The 15,217-nt window shown below is 38.8% G+C and overlaps 2 pseudogenes; both read left to right on the top strand.

Moving 5' to 3' along the window:
* Positions 1-4,148: 4,148 nt before the first annotated feature.
* On the top strand, positions 4,149-5,447 carry LOC139936689 (uncharacterized; annotated as a pseudogene).
* A 5,485-nt stretch (positions 5,448-10,932) lies between these two features.
* On the top strand, positions 10,933-14,989 carry LOC139936462 (uncharacterized; annotated as a pseudogene).
* Positions 14,990-15,217: the final 228 nt, after the last annotated feature.

Raw genomic sequence — 15,217 nt, 5'->3', positions numbered from 1 at the left:
GAGGCTTGGAGGGGGTCATGGCCTCGACGACTGTGATTTGGCGCTTGTGTCCGTGCGGGGCTCAAGTGCGAATAGGTTGTCATTTGTGAAGACGTCGCGGGAAAGTCAACGCTCGATGAAATCTCCTGGCCATACGGTGGTGCTGTGAGAAGGGGCTCGGAGAACATGGGCTCGACGGACTGTGTGGTTCGAGAGGGGCTTTCCTTCAGAGCCATACAGGTAGGTAGTGCCATCACCCAGGATGACTTGGTGTTTGGCTGGTCATTGGTTCCTATGATACCACTCATGTCAATTTCGACGCAAGATTTTCCACGACGAGGCCCTCAAAATGAAACTTATGTTATCTCTTGTGAGGGATAGTTTGGTCACCCCGATTGACGTTCAGGAGGGATGAGCCATCCGTCTTGTGTGCCGATTGGGAACTCTTTGAGATCTTGACCCCTAGTTTTATGGCTGTAGAGTTGCAAATAAGATTTCCTGGTCACTCCGCTGTCAATTATGATGTGTGACACGTGAACGTGATGGCCATGAAATGTGTCCAAGTATGGAGATTGACGAATTTGGACCTGGAGTGCAGAAGGTGCATGGAGCTCAGTGACTGGTGTGTATGCTAGCTCAAGGGTTTCCTCATTGGAGTCGTCCTCCTCGAAAATGCTGGCAACTTGGCGAGCTCTCGCTATGTATTTGCGGTATCGCTCGGGTAAGTGTTGGCACTCGCTAAAAGAAAGTGATGGAGAGAGTCAGATCGGCCAACTTGTTTACACAGTGGACATGACTTTAACAGTTTACTGCTTTTGGGCTGAGGTGTCATCTGTCAAGGTTTCGGCTTTGTGAACAAGGATGGCCGAAAGGTGGAAATGCGCATTGATTGTGGGTCTTCGGAAGTGTTAAGTTCATCCAGGAGGGAGTCGAGGGCCTGTGAGATTTCAGGTTTGATAGTGAGCGGAGTTCGGTGTCATAGCATTGTTTGATTAGTCTGGGGAGGGTAGGATGGATAGCCATGTGAGGAAAATAAAGTTTTCGAGTGTGGGGGTGAGCTCCTCATCTTCCTGGATAGGTATGCCTTGGTGACATATGCCGAAGAAGGAGGCTGTCCTCAACGAACACGACAAGGCACTGATACAGATGCTCTGGGCGCTCATCTGGTTTCAGTTGATTTGAGGCGAAGTCGATGAAATGACCCCCTGTTGACTGAAACCTAAAATGTAAGCGTACTGCCTGCCAAATGTTCGAAATGGAGATGGGAATGAGTTGCAAACAATGGTGTTATGGTATATTACTGGGCAGTAGTTTGCGATTTGGCCAAGCATGAGTTCTACCATGGTGACCTTTTGTTGAGCAGTGCGGCGGTTTGAGGCCTCAATGTCTGGACCATCGTCAGTAAATCCATGTAGCGGGAAGACTTTGACTTTTTCTCCCACCGTCTTCAGTAAGGAATTGGGCGAAATTTGGATCGAGGAAGAGATTGTACTGGAGACTTTGTTTCCAATTCTCATAGGAATTAACTGTCTCATTCTTGCTGAGGGACCATTGTTTTGGAGCCCCATGTGTAGAAAGCATAATGAGATTGGTTGTAAATAGACCATAGGAAATACACCCTAGTTCAGCTGGCTGATTGCTCACCGTTATTTGTGATGTGTACGTAGAGACTGGAGTCCGTTGACGGCCACAAAAATGAAGCTATCTGTTGTGTTGAATAACCTCCGCTCACTGGATTCTGGATGCGTAGGATTGTTTCAAAACACTGCCACCACGCCACGATGGAAGTAGTAGTTGGATGTCTACACGATCAAATTACATGTAGAACTCGTTTACATGAGAAACTACGGCTTAACTACGGCTTTTAATACTGCCAACAGGTCAGGAATAATCGGTAACTAATACAGAGATGTCATAACATGAAGCGAACCAACCTCAAGAGGGCGCTAGACTGAATTGGCCCTCTCCATATTTTGGCACTTTTCTTGGTACTATACTTCTAATATTTTGTAGACACTTTATTTTAATTGAACACTGTTCAAGAGGCCAATCAGCAGCTTGTTAAGCCCTTTTTAATTAGGAGCTGATACCAAAAATTATACACACTTTTAAGTGGTAGTTTTTCTTAGTTTGAACAACAACAAAAAACAGCAAGGATGCCATCAAATATCAATTTAAATTTACCTTGAATGCTGCTGATTGACCTTTCGTCAAATTCATGACTCATCAGTTGAACTTGCATCTTGCTTTGTTAACTTTACTATTGCCTGTTAAGGAATTTTAAATTTGTTTCAGATTGTGGTTTATACACTACCCCCTTATTTTTAGGAATAGACTGTGTTGGGCAGTAAGTTAGCAGACATCTGTAAATTATTCAGTTTCTAGTAGACTTCTTCAGGGGTAACGGAAGGAGGTGTTGAATCTGTAATATGCACGTAATTGAGCATGATCCAGAGCCAGAATGTCTTTTTGATCTTATTGGCTACGTCCAATAGGGAGCTAGAAGCAGGGAGGTCGAGTTTGCGAAAATTGTGGCCAATCATTTTCTGGATTACACGGTGCCATTGTCTGGGGTTTGTTTGTTAATGGTCGAAATATGGCAAAAACAGTAGCTATGAGACATCACCAGGACCAGTCTATTGACCGAAAATCCAAAAGTCTGATTATTTGTGCTATACTCATGTCCAGTTTCAGAAACACCAGGACTCCTTCACTGCTCTGTTAATGTTTCAAAGCAATACCAGCTCGAGCATGGGCACCGATAACACATTGGATTTAGATGGACTCTCTGATTACTCATCCAAGACAAAATCAAGTAACAAACCTTCTCAGAAAAAAAGGAAGCTTTCATCTGTCTTTGTAAGCATTTTTACTTCAATTTCTTTTTAAATATTACTGGAATTTTTAGTGCCGTGTTATTTTGGCTGTTATTGAGGAATGGCTAACATTTTTTAAGAAATATAAATCTCTATTCATATTCTACAGAATATTAAAACCATTCTCAAGGCAAACTCGAATGGTGCAGGAGTTGTTGCTCACCTTGAAGCTGAAAATGTATTGACCAAGAAGGACAGATGCACTATGACATCTTTGCTGGTGGGACATCTGGTTAATCATCAAGTAAGTATAAATTTCAATACCCCTCTTTGGATATTTTAACTGTATTGGTTTTTCAATTTCAGATGACTTTACATGACCATAGTGAATCTGGTTATAGAAGGTAAAAGCACTTGGTTTCAAAGTACTGCAGAATAGGTGCTACCCATGAGATAGGCAAGCGTGGAGTTTTCTTGCAGTGAGCAGTGCCATACAATTTAGCTCTGAGTATTTTCTTTTCCATTTTATAATCCTAGACCAAGTTCGTATGTGAAACAGTTGCTGGCAGAAACTATTATTTCAGAATATCCATATCTAAAGGATCCGGAGGGGAAAAAAGGCTTTGTTAGTATATATCTTGAATGTTTTCAATAATTTAATTTCCAGTTCCTTTAAAAGAAAGTCCAACAAATTTGCACTCTAGCGTGCTGAATTGAAATTACTTTTCTTTAAAATTTACATGACAAACACATATTTTTTGTTTGGATTTTGTGGAAAATAAGACTCAACATGACATGAAAGGGAGGCATAGATAACATAATTCGGGTCAGCACACTGATTGAATGATACAATCATCCTGATCATGTCAAACAAAATACATTTTTTCTACTACTTTAACTATCTACTTGCAAGAGACATTTCATGTGTAAAAAGATCTGCAGATTAAAACATTAAAAATGCAATGCATGTTTGATATGTACAGGTGAGGGAATTTGTGGTGAAGTTCTACCACTATCATTGGCAGAGATGATGGAACTGGCACCTCGTATCGGACCATGTCGAATACTGCAGAAGCGAATCCCTCAGCTCCTTGGATACTTGGTAACATTATTTAATCACTGATTGTAAATTAGGCCACATCAGTTTTTGTCATGTCCTTTTAGGACAAATTTAGAAGTCTGCTTATTGAGACTGCTTATTGAGCTCAAAATTTCACAGTACATAGTCTCTTTACACCTCACTAGAATTACAGATTTGATACAATTAAGGCATTTTAATCAGTATAATTGTCAAATGCTGGGGGGGGGGGCCTGTAAAAGCCACTCCAAGCAGTTTTCATTATTGCCATTGTTTCTTTTCATAGCTAATGCAGGAGATCAGACGTTATGACATACACCTTGACACATACTACAATGACAACTACTTGGGTGAGTTGGAGAACCTTGGTAAACTGTATGATATTCCACATGATGTAAGTGTATAGTTGCATTGATTTTTTACAAATTTTACAACATTTTGGAATTATTGGATCCAACAGCCAAAAAAGCAGATTATAATTAGATTAATGAAAACAATAATAGTAATGTGTGGGTTTATGGGCTTATTACTGATACAATCATTATGTATTGAATTGGATCAAACTAGTTTTCTCTCTGATGCATAGCTCTAACTTTAACAAATTGCATAACAATGTCACAGATTTTTTAGACTTGAGAGCCAAGTGGCGTCATTTTGGTGACCGAGTCCTGCCTTGTGGAAATAGTTTACAGTTTTTGAGATGGAGATAGTGTAATTGTATGCAAAGGTAATAAGGAGTATAACACAAATGTTGTTGTCAAAACCATAAGGAGTAAATCAGCAGATCAAATAAGCATCAGGAACCTATAGATTTTGTTCTGAACATTCCCAGGAATCATAGAAATAAAATGTTCTCCTTTTAACAAATTTCCATTTTATTTTTCAGACCGACTTTGACCATGTTCAAGTCCTTGAGGAGACGGAAGTGCGCCTGAATAAACGCATAAAAAAAAACAGGTCATCAAGGTCTTGAAGGTACTGATAACATTAATGACATGTTGGAGTAGCAGGTTGGGTTACGAGTTAAATCATACTTGAACGAACATATTGTCCCACCTCCCCTCTGCCATCTCAAGTGCCATCTCCAAAAACAAACAAACAACCGGAAAAACAGGCTAACAAACAACCGGAAAAACAGGCTAACAAACAACCGGAAAAACAGGCTAACAAACAACCGGAAAAACAGACTAACGAACAAGAAAGCCACTGCTCAATTACTGAATCAAACATATTCACTCTATTTTTTTATCTCATCCTGCAGTTCAACTCGGACTCCATGGACTCGAAAGTAATTGGCCAGACATCACCTAGCCTTGTCATTACAACTGATGATAACCTTGTTACGTCTTCTCATGTCATGGGTTTTGGGCAGACCCTTGTTGAGATGCAGGGGAAGATGCGTTGAAGAGGGGACTGCGGTCGCTTATGGCAACCTACTACATCCTTGATTTCAAGTATCCTCCAGGATACTCGATGATGCTGAAATTCATACAGCACTACCTGATGGGCAGGATAGTGAAGGACATCCCTAAGTCGATAAAAAATTGTGCCCAAAGGCTGGAGTCGCTAATTAAGCTGTTGGGTGAGACAAAACACTTGTTGAACTAACTTTCCCGAATGCTGCATGTGTAGTCACCTATTGGTAGGTCTTCGTTACTAAACATGTATTTTTGGTGCACATATATTGTCGACACATCGACAGTAAGGGAGTTGAATCTGTTTAATACGTTGATTTGCTTTTGCGAAAGTTGGGGCATGCAATAAAAAATTATTGTTTAATTTAACGTTTATTTAACGTTAGTCGTTAGGCTTTTGGTACAATTGAATTGAACTTGAAGTGACTGATACTATGATAGTATCGTGAGTGATAGGCCTAGCTAGTCCTAGAAGTTGTAATAGAACATTAGTACTACTAGTACTAGTACTAGCTGTAGTAGTACTATACATTGTAGTAGGCCTGTAGGCCCTAGTAGTAGTATGGTGTTAATATTATGATAAATGGATTTTTTTATCAACTAAAAAGCTTAATGCCTGAGTGAGACAAAATCAAAAAGATAACACATTTTTTTAATACGTTAGTCGTTAGTAATATTATATAGTACTACTACTACTACTAGTAATACTACTATAACCAAACTAGGCGTATTAGGTCAAAACCTTTTGTCTACAACAATAACATGTTTAAGTGTCAATTATGTGATTTTTCCAGTGAATCTCTAAAGGCCTTTACCGTCCATTTTGAACTGCACAGAAACGTTGCTGATTTTGATTTTCCATGTGCAATATCTTCATGTACTAGAAAATTTAAACATTTTGCAGCTTTCAAATCGCATATTTATAGAGATCATTGTCCAAAAAACACTGGTCCTACTAAACGTACAACTGATAGGCCTAGGCAAAGGGAAGTTTCCTTAAGTTGTCAGATTTGTGCAAAAACATTTGAAGACTTGCAAGCATTTTGCGCTCATTTAAAGAGCCACACTTTGAGTGGAGTTGAAATTCAGTGTCCATTCAAACATTGCACAAAAAAGTTCAGAATAAAATCATCATTTTCTGCTCATTTATCACGAAAGCACAAGGAATGGTCCATTAGTCTTCTTTCTGATACAGTGGCCCCAGTGCATGAAATAACAGATTCAGAACCAGTGGTAACTGCAGACCAGACTGCAGACCTATCCAGTAGTGTTGTTGGTGCAAATTGCACAGAAGAGGTCGAACAGGACATTTCCCTCACAACTGTCACTGTAGATCCTGATGCATATTTAAAAAAATTGGCTCAGTTTTACCTGAAGCTACAATCAAAGCATTTACTGCCTGCCTCAATAATTCAAAATATTATTGAAGAGTTTCAAACCATTCATGATATAGGTCAGTCTCACTTGTTTCATAAATTGAAAGAAACATTGCTGGAGCTGAATTTAGAAGAAGATACAGTTTCAGACTTGATTGACGATCTACATGTGTGTGTACATGGAACAGACCTTTTAAGAGAATGTAATAATGGTGTAGTGGGATCAGATGTAACCCTTAAAACATATTTTAAAACCCAGTTTAATTTCGTAAAGCCCATTGAAATTTATTTGGGTCAGGATAGTGAAAGTGCAAAACAGCGGTTTTATCAGTACGTTCCCATCCAAGATTCATTACATTCTCTTTTCAAACAGAAGTCTGTAAGTGATCAGTATCGGGAAACACACGCACTTATTTCCAAGACAAATGTTTTTGAGGATGTGTCTGATGGTAAGTCTTTTTTAACAAATCCTCTGTTGAAAGAAAATCCATCATCTCTTGCCATAATTCTTTATCAGGATTCATTTGAGGTTGTAAATCCTTTAGGATCTGGGAAAAAAAAACATAAAATACTTGCAGTTTATCTAACTCTTGCAGATCTTTTACCACACAATGGATCAGGTATAGATCACATGCAGTTGGTGCTTCTGTGTAGAGAGCAAGATTATAAAGAATTTGGTGTAGAGGCAGTTTTCTCTCGATTAATTCAGGATCTACAGGAACTAGAAACTGATGGTTTTGTAGCACAAGGAACTTGCAATAGATTTCTTAGAGGGACATTATGTGCCAATGCTGGTGACAACCTAGGCTCTCATAACATAGGTGGGTTTACTGAAAACTTCAGTAAAAGCACGTACTTTTGTAGGTACTGCACAATAGACAGAGACACTTTCATAGGATCACCAGAAACTATTGGTCCTTTAAGAACTGTTGAGAACTATCAAGTTGCAATTCAGCGCTTGAAAGATAACCCAAGAGAGGTCAGTTGTTTGGGTATAAAAAGTGACTCTATTTTCAATAGACTGAATTACTTCCATGTTTGTCAGCCAGGGTTACCACCATGTCGTGGTCATGATTTATTTGAGGGAGTCGTCTCGTTTGATGTTGCATTGTACATCAAACATTTTGTAAACGTAAGGAAGTATTTCTCATATGAACAGCTGAACAGAACAATTTCGCAGCACAAATACCTAGGAAGTGATTCCAACAACAAACTTTGCACTGTGAATACCAGTGGAGAAAAGTTAGGAGGACACGCCTGTCAAAACTGGTGTCTCTTAAGATTGATTCCAATCCTTGTTGGAGATAGAATAACAGAACCTTTGGTTGATGAAGTTTGGCAGCTGTGTTTAAAATTGAGGGTACTCGTTGAGACAACTTGTGCTCCAAAAATTACAGCTGATCAGATAGCTTTCCTCCAAGTTCTCATTGAGGAATACTTATCCTCTAGAAGAGCTTTGTTTCCTGAGAACACTTTGAAGCCAAAACACCACTTTCTTGCTCATTATCCTCAACTCATAGTTCATTTTGGTCCCTTAATGCGTTTGTGGACACTACGCTTCGAGAGTAAGCACACGTACTTCAAGCAGTGTGCAAGAAAGTTACATAACTTCAAAAACCTCTGCAGTACTCTTGCCAACATACATCAGTTACTGCAAGCATATTTAGGAACAGGATTTCTTTTTCCTGCAGCAGTTAATGTAGATAAAGGGGTAAACTTTCATGTTGATTCCTACAACAGTCAAATCAAGAAGTCTGTGGAAAGTTTTAACTTTCAAGAAGAAAGCACTGTGGCTGCACAGAGTGTAACAGTAAAAGGCACTTTATACAGACAAGGATTGTTTGTACCTGTTGATACTATAATGGCGATGAATATACCGTTGCCAGAATTGAGCTAATACTAGTTCACTGCAGTTCAGAAGTTTACTTCGTAACACAGAAGTACCAGTCTGTATATTTAGCAGATTTGGGCCTTCATTCTGTACTTGACAAATATCATGCAAACTTTGATTGTATCAATGTGGACAATTTACTGGACTACTACCCATTACCAGTATACAAAAAACATGGTTTGTCATTCATCCTATTGCACCATGCCATTGCAGATTGTGTACATAAGTAATTTGTTCATAGTAGAAAACGATCACCTACCCCATTGTCTTTTAAACATGGAGCCCAAACACTAGTCAACCCCCATGAAATAACTTGTGCTTTTAATACTTATTTTGCTTCAGTTTTTTCTGCTGATGTCCCTGTTTGTCAAGACCCTCCCACATGTGATTTTCCCATTCCAGCTCTGTCTAGTATTAACTTCTCAGTTGATGATATGCAGCGTACCTTATCTTCTTTTCCTCTGGGGAAGGCTCCTGGGCCAGATGGAATCAACGCTAAATTCTTGCGTAACACAGTTTCTACAATCTCTCCGGTTCTCTGTAGAATCTTCAATGACTCCATTGCCTGTGGGCGCCTTCCTCGTGGTTGGAAGCGTGCCAATATCACCCGTGTTTAAATCTGGTGACCGTTCCCTTCTTAGTAACTATAGGCCTATTGCTCTCACTTCTCTTGTTAGCAAGATCATGGAGAGACTGTTAGCTAATGCTGTTAAAGATCATTTAAATTCTAATTGTTTGTCGGATAAGCAGCATGGTTTTGTTCCTTACAAATCTTGTGTCACCCAACTTATGAATGTGTATCATTCATGGGCTAGATAAGCGTAGTCCCCCAAGGATTGATGCAGTTTTCTTGGATATGAGCAAAGCCTTTGATCGTATGCCCCACCATATACTTGTTCGTAAACTTGCCAGTAACTTTAACATCCATGGATCTATCTGGAGCTGGATAAAAGATTTTCTGGTTGATCGTCAACAAAGAGTCACATTTGTTGGTATGAACTCCTCATGGTCTGTAGTTAGCTCTGGTGTTCCTCAAGGAAGTGTTCTTGGGCCTCTGTTATTCAATTTATTCATCAATGATATATCTTACAACCTCAGTTCTAACTGTGTTCTTTTCGCCGATGATGTATTAATTTATCGTCCAATCCATTCGTGTTTAGATGTAAGTTCCCTCCAGCATGACCTTGATGAGCTAAGTAAGCACTTGGAGTGTTTCCAATGGTATGACGTTCAACCCTACAAAGTTCAAAATCATGCACATTTCCCGTAAACACTCTCTCAACCCCCCTGTTTACACTCTTTCAGGTTTTCCTGTGCAACCCACATCCTCTGTCAAATACCTTGGAGTCACTCTGAATGCTCAGCTATCTTGGAATAACCATGTTAAAAATGTTGTTTCAAGTGCCAATAGAACATTGGGCCTCATTAAGTCCATTGCTTTCAATTCTTCTGTTTCAGCTAAGTTCTGTCTTTATAAATCCCTAGTTCTCCCTATTTTAGAATATGGCATGCCAGCATGGCTCCCTCATACATCTCTCCAGACTCAGGCCCTCGAACGGGTACAAAAACGTGCTACTCGGTTTATTCTTGGGCAGAGGATGGGTGAGATGTCCTACCCCGATAGACTTAAGTCCCTCAACTGGTCGTCTCTGTCCATTCGCCGTAATTTTTCTGTTTTGTATTTTATCATTAAGTGTAAGTTTAACCTTATTCACTGTGATGTGGCAGACATCATTTCTGTCAACCATGGATATCCCAATGTTCTCACCTTCAAACACCTGTATGCTAGAACCGATGCTTTGTATTTATCTGCTCCTCATCTTTTTCCCAGACTTTTGTCTAGTTTGCCAGAAAACATTCGTAATTCACTACTGCTCTTGCCCTTCCACAGCTTTCTCAAATCACTTAGATTTTCCGTCTGCCAAGCTCATGAATCTACTGAATAGTAGCTTTAGCCCAATCACTTGTGCAATATTTTAAGACGTTTTAATTTATCTACAAGTTTAGGTTTTATTTATTTATTTATTTATTTCCCTTTATTGTTTATCCTTACCTCATCTGTTATTTTTACTTATTTATTTATTTTTAATTTAATTTATTTTTTATTCCTAATTTATATTTATCATTTTCTATTGGTTTTTAATTTTCTGCTTTTAATATTGCTTTGTGTACTATATTATGTTAAATCTATATTAATTTTATTGTGTACCCCAGATGTGGGGCAACAGATCTACGGATCATAGTATGTAGTTGCTTTTGTTGTCCCTTGCCCATCTTGGGGTATAATGTTGTCAATGTATTTTGTTTTGTACTGTTATGGCGAATAAAATAATAATAATAATAAAAAAATAATAATAATAATTGGTTAGAGTAAAACATGGACTTCATAAAGGATGAAATTCAGTCTGTTCTACCAACACTGCAAGGACCCGTGTTGATGGCTATTGTTGAAAAGTTAGTTGAAGCAGGTGTTGAAGAAGAACATGATTTCCAGTATGTTCAAGAGTCAGATTTGACAGTGTTCCTCAAGCCCATCCAAAGCCGTAAACTGATTGGTGCTTGGAAAGCAAAAGGTGAGCGTGTTATATTCAATCAAATTAAATAAATGCATTTTTTAAAATATATATTCAATTTCTTTGCATCGGGGATAATGAATATTAATTTGTTTTACCATACACCGATGTGTGATCACCCTCTACTGGGTGCTTTCCCAAGTTCTAACTGACTCGGATGGGATTTGAGCCAACAGCCTCCCACATACTAGAGCAGATGTCTTAATCACTGAACCATCAGCTAGCCTGGGGTCAAGAGGCCATAAAGTTTGAATCCTATCATGATTAGCAATGGGTACCGCAAACTAACTAAATAGATGACTGATGTTTTGTCAATTGCAATTTTGCCACCAATTATAACCCCTATTGAACAGTACACAAATATTGACAGCTTTGAGAGTTACATATCGAGATTGCTGGGATCATGTTTCCCCAAAGTGAAGCCTAGGGAGTCTAGATGTAACACAAGTAAAAGCAGCAATGTTTGTTTTGTAACACAACATTGAAAGATTTTGCATGCAGTATCATGACATATCATATGACACACTTTCAATGAATCACAAGACCCAATCTATGTATGGAGTACGTACATGTGTGGTATAATAAATTTTGTAATTTTGTGTTTATCTTTAGCTGGTCATCCAAGTCATGTTGATGCGCAGTCGGATGAGCCAGCGCCATCATGTTCTTCACTTACCCAGCCCCTGCAAGGTAGTGAAAATACACCAAGTTGTTCGTCTACATGTAGTACAAACTGGCCAGAGAAGTTTGGCATGCCGTGGACCAAAATGCCTCCTGGCATCACTCATGCAGTTAAGAATGGGAAAAGACCATCTCCTGCTGACCGTAGAAGTATGATAAGAATAACTGTTGATTGCATGCGGACCATTCACATGAACCCTACAAAGTCACAGTGCTCAACTGTTGCAAAACAAATTGTTGCAAAGTATCCAGATAGTTTTGCAGATATTACTGATGAAGGTGAAAAACTTGGTTGTGGATACTATTCTTTGCTGATGCAGCTGAAGACAAGAGTATAGCATGTTAACAGGAACAACACAGTTGCACGCCACAGGAAAAGGAAACAGAGTATTGAACATACAGAGGGTGAACATGGAACAGCCTGTAGTAGACCTGTGGACACAGATGGATGCATCAATTGGCAACCAGAAGACTTTCCGGAAGATGAAACCCAAGAAAGCCTTGAAGCAAAGTGTGAAGCAATGAAGGATCTGTACAACCAACATGGACCAAGTGGAGGTACAGAAAATAGAGTAGATGAACTAATGCCTTTGACTTACTACCTTCAGCGAAGAGATCTAAATGCGAAAGATCCAGTTCCATCTGTCTGTGAGCTTAAGAAAAGGTGGTTATTTCTTTTTATCCCGAGATGCTTTTTCAGCCACTTCAAAAACCTAACTGACATTAAAATCGTGAAACGTTTATCTGAGTCCCTAAACAATAAGGGGAAAAGGATCCACCGCTTCATGGCACAACAGAAAGAACATGTTCAAGGACGAGTCAACAGTGTCTTGGCAGATATAGAGGCAGCCCTTCTTCAAACAGAGGATGAACAACGTGTACTATGTCCAGCTGTAATTCTATTGATGATGGCATACTTTGGAGAGCCGCAAGACTCCCTACTTTTGCTAGCTGATGTAAGTTGATCATTTTACTTTTTCAAGTATGATTTAAATATTTCTTTTGAATTAAATTGATAGTCCCCATACAAACTTTTTTAAACAAAGAATATGATGACTTCCACTGTCAGCTGTTTGAGTAGTTGAAGAACACAAAGGGCTGATGAGTGATTTTTATTGTCCTTTTTCACCTATTTATCAGCCAGGCATACACAATTTGGTAATTAAAAATTCTCTTCTTTTGATTCATCTTTTAAAAATGTTGATAATGAAAAAGTACTAAAGCTTGTTATACAATGTTCTGTGCAGTATATTAATGGACTTTTTTTCCCTTCCTCCATTTAATGCAGATAACAGATACAACAGCAGAGATTGCCGAAGACCTTCAAAACATACATACACCCAGGCTGGTTATGCAAGGTACCAGTAAATAATGCTTTCAAAATTTTATAATTTGTTCTGTACTCCCCTGCGCCCATTCTCATAGAGCTGTTTGAAGGGGAAGGGGGTGTTATTGTCATGATTATAGCAGACTTGCGAAAGTCCACTGAATCCATCTGGTTTGCCAGGAGTGCCTTTACTAAAGGCCAATACAGTATGAACTCAGATGAACCCAGTGGCACACACGCTCTTATCTTATCTATGCCAGGGGTGGGAGGGGAGGGGTATTTTGCCATTACTGGGTTCGTCTGAGTTTATATCGTCTTATTTTTAGGCCTTAAAGTTAAGCTGCACGTGGCAACCCAGATGTAGATTAGGATTCAGTGCAATACTGCAAGTCTTACAGACTGTGCCCATACCCTCTCTTTATTTAAAGTACATGTAGCAATATTTGAAAATGTTGCTAAACTAAATTAATCAGTCAAGTAAAATTTAGTAGAGAACCAGGTGCAGTCAATTTACATCGTCCAGCATTTTGTCGGTTACCTGATTCTGCTAAGCTAAACTTTTGTATGCTTAGCAAATTTGGCTAGTCATGTTATTCTCTCAAACTAAACAAATTCTATGCTTAGCACATTCATGTGTAAGCAGCTCTATAAAACTGGACCATGTTCTTTCAAGGGTTGAATTCATTTGTCAGTTGCCGTTATATACAGTAATGTGTGGTTCACATGTACTGTTGTGCAGCCCGGTTTAATTCATTCCAATTAGATGGGTTTCTTTTACAGAAACTGTTTAAAATTTGTGTTCTTACTTTTATAGGACAATCAATTCTTACTGCAGTGAGGTGGGCGGTTTGCATTGATGGCAAAGTGTGCTGCACCTCAGATGATTTCACTGTGGGACTTTCCTTCCTTTTTGCATCCTACTACTAGTGTTCAATTTAGAGTATCAGTCAGAAGCAGCAACAACACTAGAATTCATACAGAGGTAATGTTATTTTGTTTTTGTTGACTGGTATGGGACAGTTTATGGGTGCGTTCAATTCGCTTCACTGGTCAACCTAGGTCTGACCCGTGCATTCGGTCAGTTTGATACACATTTTCGCCCTTAAAACAACACCTGACAGTGAGAATTAAATTTGTATTTATCTAAAGACAAGTACTGTTTAATATTAACCTGCGAAGTGAAATTATTTTTATTTTTTATCCACAAAGATTTTTGTACATTTTTAAAGCAGTGCTGTTCGGCTGCACTATGATGCATTGGTATGAATGCAAGGGGAAGTGAATGCTAGGGGAAAGCACATCTGAGCCGACCTGGGCAAGAACGTTATCGAGCGCACCCAAAGAGGGGCTCTAATTTCAAATTGTTTTGCTAGACTAATTTTTCAATAGCCAGAGTCCTTATGAAAGTGAAAAATATGTAAATATGTATCACAAACCTCTGAAGCCCTATTTTCATTACAATTTCAAATAGAGAAAATAAAAACTGTAATTTGGGTTTTAGTGCTGGATTGTACCTAATACTAAAATTAAAAACAACTCTACAAAACATCTATTTTCCAAGTCCTTAATATTTTGACCTCAGTGATGAAGTTCAATCACACCAACAAGCAGCAAATGAAAAGTAGAATCATGAAAACATGCACTGACTTGTTCCAATTGTCGGTTCTATTAATGTAAATTGTGAATATTTTGTTTAAAGGTGCCTCATGAGAATCAACCCTGACACTGGTAACAAAAGCGCAGGTAGAGTGAAGAGCAGAAGGACAGGCCATGAGGTGCAAAGGAAGCGGGAACTTATCAACTCTCATGTGGTCACATTTGTACGGAAACTTGCTGATTTTGAATGGACCTAAGAATAGCCGCAATGTTGGGGACAGCAAACAGTTCAATAGTTTATACAAGGTGTAGTTTTGGGGATATGGTGTTGGTGTAATATCCCATAATTTTCTTCAGTCAATTTTTGATCTAAATCAAGAGTATGGTTTGCATACCTGTTCGTAAAAAATAGTAAAAAATTGACATTATGTAATGCTTGTCCAGGCTGTATGTATTCATCGATACAGAAGTTTTGAAAATCTGAC

The sequence above is a fragment of the Asterias amurensis genome, chromosome 4 (genome assembly GCF_032118995.1).
Source record: "Asterias amurensis chromosome 4, ASM3211899v1".
Taxonomy (NCBI): domain Eukaryota; kingdom Metazoa; phylum Echinodermata; class Asteroidea; order Forcipulatida; family Asteriidae; genus Asterias; species Asterias amurensis.
This window is presented reverse-complemented; position numbering and strand designations above follow the sequence as displayed.